We start from the raw sequence: 16,799 nt of genomic DNA, 5'->3' as shown, positions 1-16,799 counted from the left end.
TTTAATTCATATTAGCAATTTAATTCCTATTAATTAATTTCTATGTTATAGCATTCAGAATAAAAGAGGCTTATAGCCTATATTAAAATGCAATAATATCATTCTGATTTAATTCAACCAGAAGCAACATGGGAAGAAAGTAAGCATTTAGGGAACACAACATAAAGTACGGAAATAAAGTATTTACATGTGCATACACCCCCCCCATAAACACACACACACACACACACACACACACACACACGCAGTAATTTGGGTCTATTTCAGCAGACATACTCTATTACCATGCTGAGCCATAAAGAGTTTCAATAAGAAAATCTAAGTTCAGAAGTAGGAAATAAGGCTTGTTCTTTTCTGACAGTGTATTTTTAAGTATTTGTGTTGAATACTTTAGAGTGTGGATATTTCCTAAGAATCATCAGGTTTTTTGTTTTATTTTGTCTCATTAAGTACACATCTGTGAATGTTTTATTCTAGTTGAAGTATCTCAATGATATTGCTTAAATAGAATGTTAGTGTTTATGAAGAAAATTATGCTGTGATTTTTATTAGGGAAAATTTTAAACATTTTTCTGGATCTTGAACTTTAATTTTTAATATGTTAGTCTAAGATCTCTGATGAACGAAACTTAAAAAAGGCTTTGATTTTAAAAGAGCTCAACTTCAAAGCAAGAAAAAGATGAACATTATAATTTTTAAATCACTATTAGCAGAGCCATAGATAAACTGAATGCTTATTTGGGGTTCTAAAAAGTAATTCAATTAAAAAGTTTTTTAATTATCTTCAGTAGTTCCCAGGCTACCCCATGGTGACCTCAGGAATAAAAAGTAATTACTGATTGGCCTCTAACATCTCATATGTACCACTATAGATATTTCAGTGATTATTATTTACTAAGTGATTCCCCAATATTTCGAAGTACTGAATGTGTCTCATTAAATACCAGTCATATTGCTATAGGTGTTGGGAAAATATATAGTCTCACAATTATATGAAGTTAATAAAAGTACTTAAAAGGAAAATAAAGACAAATACATTTTTCTGTCTGTAACTGAACCGTTATAATAGGGAAAGTAATAGGAATTAAAGGAAATTTAAAAGCATAAAATAAAATGTCTCCTTTATAAAAATATTTAAGCAGACTCCAGTTTGTTAATAATTTGTTTTCTTAAGTTTTTAAGTTAATTAGAATTAAAAAAATAAATTTTTTCTGTGTGTTTGTATGTGCGTGAGTTTACACCCAAAACCCAAAGAAGAAAATGTAATCTGAGTAAAAGCTATCTGAGAATTCCTTGTACTAGTCCTGCAAACTTTCTATAAGTTTCATACTTTATCTAAATAAAAAGTCATGAAGTGTGTCCTTTCCCAGAGAAATGAAATAATCTGTGATAGTTCCCCCAGGCCAGCCTATAAAGGCTCACTAATTATGGAAAACTTTGTGGATCTTAAGCAAAATAAACATACAACATTTCCATGATAGAATGCACTCAAAATCCACAACTGGATGCTAAAATCTATAAGGAGTTCCCTCCCTCTGTCTTATTCAGTTTGGAGGATAGGGGTCACGGGTACATTTTCAGATCCAGACCACTGATGGTAGCCATGGGCAGAGAACCTGGAGGTAGGTTCTCAAGGAAACAGGGACCAAAATAGGAGCTCAGTTTTAGGAGTCGAGTTGAAGATGGAGAGAAGAATGAAGAGAGAGGGCCTGTGACAGGGCTGGGGCGAAGGGTTCGGAATCTTGTTGCCAGATTATCCTAAAAAACAATCTGGGTCCCAAGGCTGCTTCCCTATCAGCTTGTTTTTCCAGAGAATTCCACAAGCTGTTTCTTCTGATTTTATTCTTTTCATTCACGGCTTCTTCCCCCCATTATTTAGTGTCTAGGACACAGAATAAACTTGCTCTTTATACCGATTTCTCAAGCAAGCATAGAGTTCCCCTGATGTTTTCTAAAGGCGTTTGCATCAAGAAGCAAAGAGAAATAACGTTAAAAAATCTCTTCCCATGTTCCCTCATCTTTTTATTTCCATCTAGATTTTGTAAGAAAAGGCGAAGTTTGAACCTCCATGCACATACATTCCCTGGGTCATTTTCGTTTATTTAATCATCGTTTCTTGAGTGACTACCATGTGCCAGGAAGAATGTTGTTTTGGGAATTCAGAGATAAAGTGGGACCCGTTCTCTCAAGAAAGGAAAATGAAAAATGAGCATAAGGTAAATAAATCCCTTCAACACTCCGTGGGAGCACTCAGTGCCTGCAGAAGTGTCCTGGTCTTAGAGGAGCTCGTCAAGCAGGAGGGGAAGGACTTGGCCCAAGCCCGTCAGCAAGCACACCTGGGCTCTTGGAGCTGCATAGGGTGCCCTGGGTGGCAAGGTGCCTGGGATGAGTTGGAGGTGAGGAGAGGACAGAAAGACCGCTGAGACACAAGTCATGAAGGGAGCTGTTATTCAGGTTAAGGTGCGCGTGCGGTGATGACGGGTAATCATTGTTATTCATTGCCAAGGAGCCCTTTGTTCCAAACAAATCTTACAAAAGAAAAAAAAAAAAAGCAAAACAGGAAAAAAAGCAGACCATTGGCCTCTGCTTCCTTCCCCAGTGGTTTTAAAACGAGTAGGTAAGGGAGACAGCAACAGTTAGAGGGAGAAACAGTATGCTCATAGGCGTGCTTTCGGAAGGCAGCCTCGGAAACAGCGTGGGTAAGGCCGGGAACCGCAGAGAGTGATCCGCGCTGTGTCCTCGGAATTTTACCCAAAGTGTGAGTAGAAAGTGGTGATATTCGACATCGGAATTTCATGTTACTCTCGAGTTGCTTCTGCATTTTACTAACCTTTCCTTCAAATTCTTCTCTGTGACGTTACCATTCAGGCCAAGGCAGACCCAGCCAGGCCTGTCCTACGGTTGGGTTAGAAGCTGTCCTAGGGCAGCACGCGGTGTCCTGTGGGGGCCCGGGCAAGTGAAGGAAACTGCCCATTTCACATAGCTCCGGGGGTAGGGTTGGGCCCCTGAGACTCCCCAACTGGGAAACTGCCCAAATGGAGTTTTACATACAAAGCCCGAAGGATGTCCAGGGCTATATAATGCTTGAAAGCCACCTTCAATCCCTGTTAAAGCAACGGTTAATAGTCTCAAAGAGAATGAGTTAAAGAATTACTGTAGTAGTTGAAGTGTATGGATTTTACCTGGAGAAATAATTATTAATAAGCGAAAAGGAATCTCTTTGATACATACTGTTGGGGTAGCTCGCTAGATCACTGCCCTTCACTGAACAATAGAACAGAAAGAGTTTGTTTTGCCTGATTGTGCACTTTGCTGCTGTGTCACTCTTAAATGGCTGTACTTGCAAAGTTCAATGAAGGCAGGTTTGAAGGGGGGGAAAAATGGGGGGATATGATGGGACAGGTGGGAGGCCAGCCACCAGAAGAGGCTAGGCCAGAGGTGTTGCAATTCCTGTAAGAAGGACTAATCTGCAAAACAAAAACTCAGTGCTACAGAGATGATAGCAAAGTGCAATTCCCTTATCTAATCACAGGGTAAAAGCAGGGACAGCTTGCTTTATTAAGCAGAGAGCGCCCAGATGTCATTTTAAACCAAGGATTACAGTGTTGTAATGCATGCTCTTTCTTGGGATTCTTCTCAAATCCTCCTGAAAAATTTGGGTAGTGAGAAGTGGAAGAATCACGCTGTTGTGAAAGCCAGGAGCTTGGGAAGTATTAAGTCCTTTGTCGTCTTTGTTGCCTTGAGTTTCCTTCTCTTTGCATGTTTGCTTCCAGATAATCAGTACAGTATGACTCCCTTTTAAATACTTCTTTTATTATGTTGATGATGTGTTCTCCTTTGGTATTCTTACTTTAAGCCACTGTAAACATTTTAGGTTTTATTGCCGTCTCTACTTCTCTTTAAGTAGCTTCCCTCTTAACCTGTCACACCTGCGTCTGTGTTGGCACGCTCACACAGTCCACACACTTTTTCATCCAAAATCATCCCCTTACTTTATTCTTTATGCCCCCTTCTTTCCATATTCAGTGCATGCCCCAAAAAATAGCAAAAGCTTCATAAATGCATAGATTTTCTTTTTTTTAAAAAAAAAGGCAAAAGGAAAGGAAAGTGATAGTCTAAAAGCCAGGCTTCTTTTATCATTGGTGTAGATTCTTTTCTATCAGAATATACTTAGTTTCAGTAAAATGTTAATATTTTAGATTTAAACATTGTATCTTAGGACAAAATATAAATGGCAGATCTGCACTTAATCTCAGACACTTCTGGTACAAGATTTTGGATAAGTTTGTGCTGCCTTTCAATGCATTTAGTGTTTAAGTTCACAATATTAGATTGCCAATAAAGTTTACCATTGTGGAGAAAACTGCCTGGCAGAAAAGGACTTTGCATAATGCCCCAATCTTAAAGTATCTGCCAAGATGCTTGTTTAGTCCCAAATGTTGCCAAACCCAACTGTGTTGATCAAAGAACTATGAGTTGACTTCAGAGAAAACTAAAACAGGACGAAGAGAAACAAAAATGCTGTTACGGAGGTTGGACAATCCAAAATATTTCACACCTGGAAAAGGAGGAACAACCTGATGCCTTTGGGGACATTACAGTGGCCACGGTCATGGAATTCTGTGCCTTTAGAAATAGCGATGCTCAGTGACTCGGGGCTGTGCAGCGTACAGCCACTGATCCCTCACCGTGAGCTGCCTTTTTCCCCAAATAACTTGTATCGTGCAAAATTGAAGTGAATAAAAATATATCAGTATTTAAGAATTTACGGCTCCTTCACCTCTTGCCCTATGCGAATTAAAGATGCCCTGAAAAATCTTATAACATAAATGATATTCACTAATCTAAAGCGGAGTGCCCCAGCTTTTTGGGTTCCTGAATGCTGTGAGTAGAATATTCAAGTACACTGACAATATATTATAGGTATAAAAAGTAAAGATAATGTACATATTAATACTTGTGATTAATAAATTTAATATGCTGCTTTAAACCTATAGTCTACGATATAGTAGTAAAACTTTTTATTTGTGAGCGTGAATAGAAATTTTAGTATTTTCTTCTCTTACCCCACTGTATCATCTTTATATTTTATTTTGGAAACTGCTACAGTTGGCCAGTGGGTCTTCACTTTTATTGAGACCTGGATAAAAGATAAAAGATATAGACCATACCCTCCCAAACTGTGCAGATGACCTTCTAACACAAGACTTATATGCATTTTAGAGGTTTGGGGACTTCCTGGAGTCTATTCCTAGGCCACCCCACTGAGGCAGCATAGACTCTCAGAATAAAAATATATTATTTAGAGGGGGAAAGTAGTAAATAATGTTCAAAATGAGAAGAGAATGAATAACTGGAAAAGTCTGGGACTCTTGGTTTAGATGTGATCTCTTTAGATCTTTGAGGAATAAGGGAAATATGTGGGGGCGGGAGGTTGGTCTTATTCTGTGAAATGGTTCATGGGTCTTCACATATAAGCAGGTAAAGTTTGTTTTTTCAGCAAATATTTAACATATCTCTTAACGTATTTTTCTCTAGCTTTGGGCAAATGAGTATTATTGCTATTGGTATCCTTTTTTCGTTTTTTCTAATTTAAGTACTTTATTTCTTCTCTATGTGAAAGAGGATAGCTATTGGACCTTGCCTTGAAAACCTTCTTGATACTAACAACACTCCTTTTATTATAACTTTCATAGTTACTTTAAACAACATATTTAGTTTGAGTTCTGCTTCTGACAGAGTTGCAAAGTCTATCAAAAAGTTGTCCCGTGTCTCAGAGAAGCTTGTTAGATATTGCTGCCAAATAGATATTGTAATGAAAGTGTTTAAATAAAAGGCTTCTTAAAACTTAAAATGAGTTCTATTTGGAAGAAAAATGAGCCATTGAATAAAATGAAAACAGTGTTGTTCCAAGACATACAAATACACTCATCCTGATATAGGTCTTGCTGCTACGGAGATAGGAAACCTCCAACATAACGGTGTAGAAACTCAGGACCGGCAACCATTGCTTCAGGATTTTGCTGTGTGCAGCTCAATGTATATCCAAAATCTATTTTTGAAAAACTATTGTTAAATAAGGTACTAATATAACCAAAATACATTTCTTTAGGTATGTAAAGCTTCAATTTCCAACAAAACTCATATTCAGGTTTTTCAAATCACACACAAAATCAAAATTGGAAAAAAACACCCCCAATTTTTCTTTTTTACTCTTCACCTGAGAATATGTTTATTGATTCTTAGAGAGAGGAAGGGGGAGAGAGAGAGAGAGAGAAGCATCAATGTGAGAAAGATTGATTGGTTGCCTCCCGTATGTGCCCAACCAGGGATTGAATCCTCAGCCTAGGTATGTGCCCTGACCAGGAATCGAACCCACAACATTTTGGTGCATGGGACAACACTCCAACCAACTGAGCCACCTGGCCAGGGCTACTCTAAATTTAAGAATAAAACTCTACTCAGCTTTTCTAAGTGTAATTTGTGGTGGCAAAAGCTTTGGGATAAATTTGTTTTAATTGCTGTCTGTTGGGAGAAAATTTTCTCACTTGCATTTTTGTACAGAAGTAGGAGTACGGACTGCCTTTGTTCTACACTATATTTTAAAGGATGTTTGTAGAGGAAATAGCCTTAGAAAATAGTGCCCCCTTGCAGAGCAAAGGGCAGGCATGCTTACTACCCACTGTGTTCCTAAATTTAAGGCTTCTCTCCTCTAATGCAACCCACTGCGTGTGCAGGGGTCACTCGGTTCTCTTCACATTGTCCTGTGAAAATTGGGGCCCATGGAACCAGTGTAAGATAAGACTGATGGTCTCTGTCTGCTGCTGCAGTGTGACTAATAACGTCTTCTGTCCCTGACCCAGGAACCTTGTGTCTTCTGCCAGCATCCATGAAACTGTGACAGTTTTACCTGTTAACTTGCAAGTAGAGTAAGATCTCAGACCCTTCATAGTTATTCACAGTTCCTGACAGTTTGGGCAATGGGACTGGCATGCTGAAGGAAACGTGGCTTCCTGGAAGAGAAGGGATGAGGGACTCGTGGGCTGAGCAGAATCTGCCCCATGCCTTTCACCTAGCTTCTGGTTGTTTCTTGACAATAATTCATATTTTCTTGCTTGTAGAAGCATCACCTCGATCTCTACTTTCATCTTTACATGGCATTCTTTCTGTGTGTTTCTGTGTCCAAAATTCCATTTTTAAAAGAAAAGAATGGTTCAGAAAAGAATGTTGGCTAGTCCACCTGGGAGATTGGAGGGAATCAATAGCAAACATGGTGACTAAAGTGTGTGTTCAGTAGGGTGATAATGCTCTACCACTTATTACGTGTCAGTGAGGAAAATTAGGGAGGGAGCAGCCTGCCAACTGTCAGAAATGATATTCAAAGTTGCTGCCTGAATGGTGGGTTGGTTGTTGCTAACATTTCTTTGGGTAAGAAGACTTTCTTCCCTCTCAAGTTGCCAGCCTCACGTCTACCTCAGTCCTGGGTTAGAGAAAGGTTCTGACCCTCTTCAGACAAGAGTTTCAGAGATATACGTTTACCCTCAATGCAGAGAAAGGAAATCTGCACTCCCTTTGAGCAGAAACCCGGTGAGTTATTAGAATGTTGGCTCTTCCACCTGGGAGATGAGCGTGCCAGATGCATAATGCCTGTTAAGGAAGAATTTCAACAACTGGGAAATTCTTAGCTCTTCCTATAGCCTTTCATGCCAGCCTTAGATCTTTTTAGAGATGACAGTCTTAGAATTTTTTCAGCAGTCTTTGCTGCCATAAGGGAGTTTGTTTCTTTTCTGGAGATTTCCCTGATGCAGGCAAATTTCCATGGAAACCATAGACAAGATATTGCTATGGGTAATAGTGTCACCTCAAAACTCATATGTTGAAATCCTAGTGCTCAGTTCCTCAGAATGCAAGCTTATTTGGAAATAAGATTGTAGCAAATGTAATTATTTAAGATAAAGTCATACTAAAGTAGGTAGATTCCTGATATAATATGACTGGCATTCTTGTTTTTAAAAAAGGAATTTTAGACACAGAAACACACAGGAAGAATGCCATGTGATGCTTCTACAAGATACCAAGGTGATGCTTCTACAAGTCAGGAAATATGAATTATTGCCAAGAAACAACCAGAAGCTAGGTGAGAGGCATGGAGCAGATTCCTCTCATAGCCTCAGAAGTCAACCCGGCTGACACCTCGATCTTGTACTTCTAGTCTCCTGTTAATGGGAGACAATAAATTTCTGAACTCTGAGCGACCAAAATACTTTGTTTCATCATACAACAAAGGCATACAATTTTTATTTCCTTCTTTCTTCTTACAACCCCTCCACCACCCCCATATTCAGATAGGTGCTTAAGACCTTCGACTTCTTATGGGGACAAATTGAGAATTTGACCAGCCCTCTTGGCTGGTAGATAGGAACCTTCTGGCTGTGTCCTCACATAGCAGACTTTTCCTCTTCTTATAAGGACACTAATCCCATCATAGGGATCCTGCTCTCCAAATCTCATCTAAACCTAATTACTTCCCAGTGACTCTGATTTCTTCTAATACTATCACATTGAAGATTCAATGGAGCTTAAACATGAATTTTAGGGGCCACAAACATTTATCCCTATCAAGATCTCTGAGAGATCTCAGAATTTGGTTCAGAAAAGATACTCAGCCCACAACATTAATATCCTATTATTGCTATAAGAAATTACCAGAAACAATGACTTAAAACAACACAAACTTATTACCTTATAATTCTAGAGGTCAGAAGTAGTAAAATCAAGGTCAGCAGAGCTGCATTTCTTCTGGAGGCTCTAGGGAAGAATCCCTTTCTTGCCTATTCTAGCATCTACAGGCTTCCTGCATTCCTTGGCCCATGGCACCTTCTTTATATCACTCCCAACTTTGCATCTAATATCATACTTTCTCTGACTTTGACACTCCTGCCTCTCTCTTATAATGATATTTGTGATTATTAGAAAATCCAGGATACTCTCCCCATATCAATATCCTTGGCTTATTCACATGTTCAAAGTCTCTTTTCCCAAGTAAGGTAAAATAGTCACAGGTTTTGGGGATTAGGACATGGACATTTTGGGGTGGTGGTGAAAGGTGAAGAGAGAGCTTATTCTGTCAACCACAGCATACTTGATGCTACATATGTGGGAAGATTCACATCACAGCCCAGATTTTTCAACTCAGTTCACTCTACTGTACCATTTTTTTATGTGAGAAAATTCTTGGTTTGACTAAAATCACTTTTACCTTGGTTAGACAGGAAAAACCACAGATTTCCATACCAGACCCCAGAAGTAGGTCTGAGTAGCCTTGGGAATTATGGTCAATTATTTGTAGTCTTTTTTATTGGTTTCTTGCCAGAGATTAAAATGAAAGCAACAAAGTACAAAGAAGAAAGAAATAAGAGCAGTTCGGTCAAGTGAATGTGCATTATTCTGGTAGATAGAACAGAAAAACATACCCTGGGGTGGTCTGATTTTCATTCACTTAGGATAATACAGTGGAACAAATCTAGAGCTGCTTTAGTCTGCTGACTTTGGCTCAATCTGTGGGGCTGTAGTGATAATAAAGGAAACCATAGCTTATAGTTTCTGCAATGTCACTATGGGAATTAGCATTATCTTAACTCAAACTCAGCACCTATGAAAATGGACTGCTTACATTATTATAAACACATTTGTTAAATGGATTATCAAGTTCACATTTGGTGAGCATTTACCATGTGTCAAACACTGTAGTGCATCCTTTACATATATTGTCATATTTTATCTTCATGATTGCCTTATTTTCAGAGGTTTAGAGGCTTAGTAACTTGTCTGCTGTTGGGCCAAAGCCTAGAAGTCTTACGAACCCCATTGTCTTATCTGTTTCATGGTATTTTCTCACATGAAGAATATTAAAAATTCATATAATTCAGACAGAGAATCATATACTAAAGACAGCTAATCCAATGTGCATTAAATTGTACTCTATATAAAGTACATTTGTATATGTTAACTTACTTGATCCTTACTAAAATACTACAGAGGGTATAAAAGTTACTATTTATAATGTCTGTGTTTTACAAACAAAAGTGAAGTTCAGGGAAATCACGTGAATTCCCCCAATTTACATAACTATCAAGTTGTAGATAACTTTTCTTTTGATTTCTGTCTGCTCTATTAGGCATTAAACAAGCACCAACTGTCCAGACATATAAAGGGAAATAATTATATTTAAAGAAAGAGCTACCGGTTTGGGATCAAAGATCTGCCATAAGGTCAATGAGTCAAAGGGTGGCCCTTGGCAATGCGTGAGGAGACCCTCACTCTATACCAGAGTGTATTGACCTGTTTTTTCCCTTATTTTATAAGTGAGAAACTGTAGTTCAAAGAGGTTAAGGAACTTGCTCAATGTCTGTCCTCTACTAGGTGATGAAAACCAGGCAAGCTGACCACCTGCTAACTTTGTTCTTTGCGTTTTCAATGAAGAAGAGATAAAAAGAAAAGTAACCAACAGTTTGAATTAATGACTCTCAGTCTCCCCTATTTTTTTTTGAATCAGTAATATTCAGTATGCAGTTGTACAGAGACTGGAAAAGAGCAGCACCTTAATGTAGTATCTAGAGGATTTTAAGAGCTGTGGGCTGTTTTGAACCAGACGTGTGTAACTCAAGTGCTAGATTCCAGCTGCCACTGGGTGAGATTATAGGACAGTGTAGTTAGCTCTGGTTTCATGGGAATCTTAAAATATTCCATGGATTCTGAGAATGGTAATTCATTACTTTATTAATTATTTTTTCTTGGCTAAGATTTTAATTTCTCATTGTTTCCCTACAAGGCAAAGTGCATAAGAGGTTTAGTGATACAGATAAAGACAGTTTTACTATGTGACCTTTAAAATACCTTTCAGTGCTCAAAGTAGATGAATTTGGTAACATATTCATGGTACATCTGTCCTTCAACCAACCAACCAAACAAACGAAAAACCTGATGCTCCCTCCCAGCCACGTGTAAGTGTGAGTTGTGGCCCAAAGTAACACAGTTTTTAATTTAATCAATTTGACTATAAAAACATAGCATTAGAGCTAAATCTAGTTTTCATAAGCTTTTCTCAGAAAGAAAATGTTTTATTTAATTACAAATATTCCAGAATAATATAGGTGATGGCTTGGTTTACTTTAGTGCTTCTAATTATTATAACATCCATACTAATCATCATCCTTAATTCTCTTTAATTTCTTTCCATTTACTTACAAAGCTCAAACATTTTATATATATATTTGTGTATATATATGTATGTTTTCTATATGTATAGAAATAAACTATTATGTATGTTTTCTATATATGTATATAGAAATAAACTATGTATGTTTCTTATATATGTAGAAAACTATATGTATATTTGAATTGTGTGTATGACTGCATTGTGTTTATAAATTCTTATGGCAAGATAAACATAAGAGTTTGCTATAGAAAGAGCAACTTTAAAAATGCTTCTTTAATATTCAATACCTATACCTTTTTCATGTGACTAACAGTTAATTTGCAAATTAAAAGGATACCTGAATGCCACCTGTTTTATCAAATCTCTTTTTTTCCTTTGATCCAGAAGCACATCACATAACATGTCATTTAGAAAGAATGCACTTTGTGCTTTGCTTATTGGCATTCTGAGTTCCTCGCTTTAGGCACTGAGTGACTGTGTTAAGGATAATCACAAGGAGTGTGATGATTGTGTCCCTGTCCAACACCAGCACCAGAAGCTTCAAGAAGTAAAAATCGGACTCTGAGCCACGCATATTAAAGAACCATAAGAATATAAAGCAAATCACTGTCCAAGGAAATGCTAAAATTAGAAAACACCAGTCTCCACGAAGTGATCCAAAAAAATAGAAGTCCTGATTCCATGGTAGGAAAAACTGGCCAAACACCAAAGCTTGGAAAACACACGCAGGGACCTGAGAACATTCCACAAAATGTGCCCCTCTTTACCCCCAACCTGCAGTTTGTTATATTCACATCACTGGAAAAGCCTTGGAAACATGTAATATATTTAATATTTAACTCACCCAACTAATTTATTTTTATTAACTGAAAAGGTGAGTCATTGCAGCTGACATTTCTGAAGGTCACATATTGCCTTTTTATTTATTTAATTCGTATGCATTGGGCTGATCTTCAAATAGTTGGGGTTGACACTTTGGCTGGCTAAGCCCTTTCCTAAGCTTCCCCCTTTCCTCCTTAAGTGATTCTCTTCAGCTTGGGCCATAGAGACAAAAGGGCAATTTATTGTTTCTGAGAATACAGCCTAATCTATTTGTGACCTGATTTATCTGCTCCGTGGTCAGCAGTAGGGGTCCATGGGCAGGGCATTTACAGAAGCATAGTGACCTTTTTCTGGTTCCTCCATGGCTGGTGGACTCCCCTCTCTCCCTGATTGTCACATCCTTTGTAGTATCTTGTGGGCCAAACAAAAATTGGCAAAGTTTTGGTGAACAGCCCTTCCTTGAGATTCGAAGTGAATATAGGACAATTAGAAAGAAACACCAACAATATAATGTATTTACAAATGCAAATAGGTGTTGGACAGAAGGGAGGTAAGTTCAAAAAGTTACTGGACAGAAAGAACAGTGAGGATGGAAGTTAGCACTTCAGAGATAGAAAAAAAAAGTTGGCAGGGATGCTCTTTCTGCATTGTCTCTCATCTTCCTCCAGGTGAGCTTCCTTCATTTTCATCGAGAGAGCAACCTTCCTCCCTACGTTTTACCTATAAAGAAGCAAAGGTCCAGGAAACCACACCTCACTATGCTGTTATTCAAAGGAAGACAGGTTGAGATACGAGAAAAAGTCTTTTAACACATTAAAAAATTATTATGTGTGAATAGAAAAAAAATCAAAAGATAACAGAAGGTCATAATACAAAAAGTAAAAGTCTTGGTCCCTCTAGTCACTGGTTTTAATTACAGGCACTAGACATATCAAAAATTTCCTATGCATCTTCCCAGGTTATGCTTATAGCCACGTGTGTGTATGTGTTCTTATTACCCAAATAACACTACTCTGTACAAACATTTGAAAATTGAGAGTGAGTGCCCGGCCGGGGATGGTTCAGCGGTGGAGCATCGACCTAGGATCCAGGAGATCCAGCGAGGTTCAATTCCCCGTCGGTGGGGGCACACGCCAGGGTTGTGGGCTCAATCCTGGCAGGGGGCGTGCAGGAGGCAGCCAATCAATGACTCTCTCATCGTTGATGTTTCTATCTCTCTCTCCCTCTCTCTTCCTCTCTCTGAAATCAATAAAGATATATTAAAAAAAAAATTGAGGGTGATTACATTAACATGTTATTTGTTCATTTAACAATATATCTTTCTGCATCATTTTGTATCTAGTTTTTTCATGGCTGTATAGAGTCACTGGCTATTTTAATAGCTAAAATTAAGAGTTAATATTAATAATGGTTTAATATTTTAAAAATTGTATAAAGTGTTCCATGGTATGAAAGGCTGTAATTTATTTCATCATTCCTCCATTGATAGAAATTAATATTTTTGTAAGTTGTTGTTGTTTTGTTTTTCTCCTGTGTAATTATTTCTGTACCAATTATGCCTCATGATAGGTCTCTGGGCATGGATGCCAGTAGTTTTATAGTTTTGACATTTTCTCTAATCAAATTGAAGTTGTTCTCACAGCAATATGGTTATCAGGAAGCAATGGTTGCCTTCCCTTCCTCACGGTTCACCTAATCTTAGTCAAGTCCATGTCCCCCAACCACAGAGTTTAATCCACAGACAGTTCCTTCTCCTCCCTGGGGTGGGGCTCAGAGTTTTAACTAACCCAAGTGACTGGCAGAGCACAGGTTGGGGTTCGATTAAGCAAAAATCTGCTTATTTTGTACGGGGCCTTTTCCAGTTCATCAGTTACTTCTGAAAAACAACAGAGACCAAACTCTGGGCAGTCAAAAACTTGGGTTCCTGGTTCCTGGCGGTGACGTGGATCAGGCCCCCCTGCGGGATCCAGCACAGATCATCACTGTCTTGCAAGCAGGTTTAGTGACGGGCAGAGGGGCCCGACACCACGCTCACAGGCTGTATGCTGAACATTTCAGCTGGTGCGCTCAGCCTAGTCTCGCTGACCGAAAGGAAAACGTGTGAAGCCCAGTATGACTGGCTTTCAGTTTACCACTAACTGTTGTTCTGTTTGTCTCCCATGTACTTATTTCTGTACCAGTTTCCTCTGCGGTTCCAAGCCACAAGGGAAATATTCATCTGCAAGATGACACTGAGCAAGACGGATTCTGACCTTGGGGGGAGTTTCCTTTTAAGGCTCGTATGTTGCAAAATAAACACGCACAGCTCCACTCAGTTTTCGCTACCTCTGAGGGTAGATCTTCGGTAAGAGTATGCTTGGCGGGACTACAACAGCTGCCTTCTCCTTGCTCCCCAATTCACGCAAGGAACGGAACTGGGGCTCCGCCGCCGCCACCGTCCCGGCCTCGAATGGAAGCCCCGTCACCGGGGCGGGGCGCGAGCCTGGGAGCGCAGCGCGGTGACAGCGTCCGAATTCCCTCCTCGCCGCTGATTGGTGCAAAACTAGGAGGCGGCGGCCAGCCCCCCGCGGCTGGGCTCGCCATTGGCTGGGGCGCGGTGACCATCAAGGCGGGCCGGCCGGCCGCGCTCCCGCAGCTCCGGGCTGCCGCCGCGGTCCTGTTGCGCCGTCGCCGCCGCGGCCGCCGCCCGGGTCCCCTCGGCCGCTCCTCGCCGCGCGGGCGGCCTCCCCAGCGCGGGGCGCGCACAGCATGGTGAGTGCGCTCGGCCGCGTCGGGCGGACTCCTCACCGCGCGGCCCCGCGGGCGTGGCTGCCCCAGGGCCCGGGTAGCGCGGCGCCGGCCGCGGGAGCAGCCTCGCCGTTCGCCGGCGCCCGTGGGAACGCCGGGGCCGCGGCGGGGGCGGCGGGGGCCTTTGCCTCCAAGGGGGCCGCGGTGCTGCGGCGCGCCGCGGCGTCCGGAGCTCGGGGAGGGGGCGTGCGGCCGAGGCGCGGGGCTTCCCGGCTCCAGGCGGGCCCCGCGGGTGCGGGAGGCTGAGCGCCCCGGTGTGGGAGGTGCAGGCTTCGGGTCCCCCGTGCCGCGCTCTCCTGCCGCCCGGCCGGCCTCCGAGCTGGGACAGGTGCGCGGGGGTAGGAAGGAGGCGTGGGGGTGGGGTGGACCGCGATGGAGAGGGTCTGCGCTCTCGCGGTGGGGTGCGCTGCGCTCCTGCGATACCCCACTTTAGCAGCGAGGACCCCGAATAGCCTGGGCGCGGAGGGCGGGGTTCAGGGGCAAAGCAGCGCGGGGGCGGCCTGGCCCTCGGGCCCCTTCCCGCGTGCAGCCGGTCCCTGACGCTCCGGTTTCCCTCTGTCCCGCAGTACGGGTTTGTGAACCACGCGCTGGAGCTGCTGGTCATCCGCAATTACGGCCCGGAGGTGTGGGAGGACATCAAGTAAGTGACGGGCGCCTCGAGCTCGGGCCGGGCGCTGGCGCCGCGCGTCCGGGGTCCCCAGGCGGCCCGCTGCGCTGGACCCGGCCCCTCGGTGCGTCCTCGGCTCCCCGCTCGGGTCGCGGGGCGCGCATCTCAGGGGCGCCTCCGCCCGGCGCTCGGGGCGGCGGCTGCGCTCCCACGCTCCCGGGCCGGGCGCGCGGAGGAGGGGCGGCCCGGGCGGGGCGAGGCCGCGAGGGCGAGAGCCGGGGAAGGAGCCCGGCCACCGCGGCCTCGCGACCCGGCGAGCGTGGGAACGCGCTGCCCGCGCCGCGGCTCCCACGCGAAGAAGGGCCCCGGGGACCGCAGAGGCCTCCGCCACAGCCAAGTTCCCAGAGGCCTTGGGAACAAACGGAAGGGCCTGGCACATGCTATCGATTCTGAAATAAAGTGAGATTGGAATGCTTGCTCTTTCATTTCCCCCAAATCCTACCCCACGGTGAAGGCTGTCAGCCGGAGGCGGGCTTCCTAGTGTCAGCCTGGAACCGTGAGCCCAGGGCCCTGGATGTGATGGAAATACCACGGGCACCTGGGAGTTTAAATCTGTTGAAATGATGGGTCATCTCTGTGGCCACAGTGAGCATTTCCATGTAACAGAGGCCTTTCCCTTTCCCTTTTCTCATTCTGGTGAAATATGCGTTTAACTTCCTGCATAGGCGACCACAAGCAACTGGCTGCACCAAAACCATATTTATGGATTTTCGAACTGGAACAGCGGTCTAGCTGTCACAGTAACTGGAGGCGGAGGGCGTGGTCACCTAGTGGGCAGAGGGGAACACATTGTAATGATATACTTTTATTTCCTGTCCTCCCTGATTACATTTTATTATATCAAGTAGGTGATGTTATTTTTTTTCCCCTAAATACATAACAATTATTAGCAATCAGGCTTATTGTACAGTTACCTGATAGGTATTTTTTTATATGTTTCCATGGAAATGACCAGGGTTAAATATTAAACACTAAAATGCCACTTTTCCTTCCCTTGGGTCTGTATCAATCAGCATCTTTCACGATCCATAAGCCTTATTTATGTTACCCACAGGGCACATCTACATATTATAAAGGGAAGTGGAGATTTGGCAGTTAGGCAGTTAAATCAAATGAGAATCTTGGCACTAAAGCTTACTTTTGAGATTTGGATTCTGTGAACCTTATTAATGCCTTCATAATTTTTATTTTGCTTGGAGGACAGTTATATAGAAGGCAGACATCAAGAGCAAGATTTTAAACAGTGTAACAAGTATAGGATTATTTTTAGGCCATTTTCTTTGTGAATTTATGAAAACATCACAC

The sequence above is a fragment of the Miniopterus natalensis genome, chromosome 4, assembly GCF_054644295.1.
Source record: "Miniopterus natalensis isolate mMinNat1 chromosome 4, mMinNat1.hap1, whole genome shotgun sequence".
NCBI lineage: Eukaryota > Metazoa > Chordata > Mammalia > Chiroptera > Miniopteridae > Miniopterus > Miniopterus natalensis.
Note: the sequence above shows the minus strand (reverse complement) of the source record.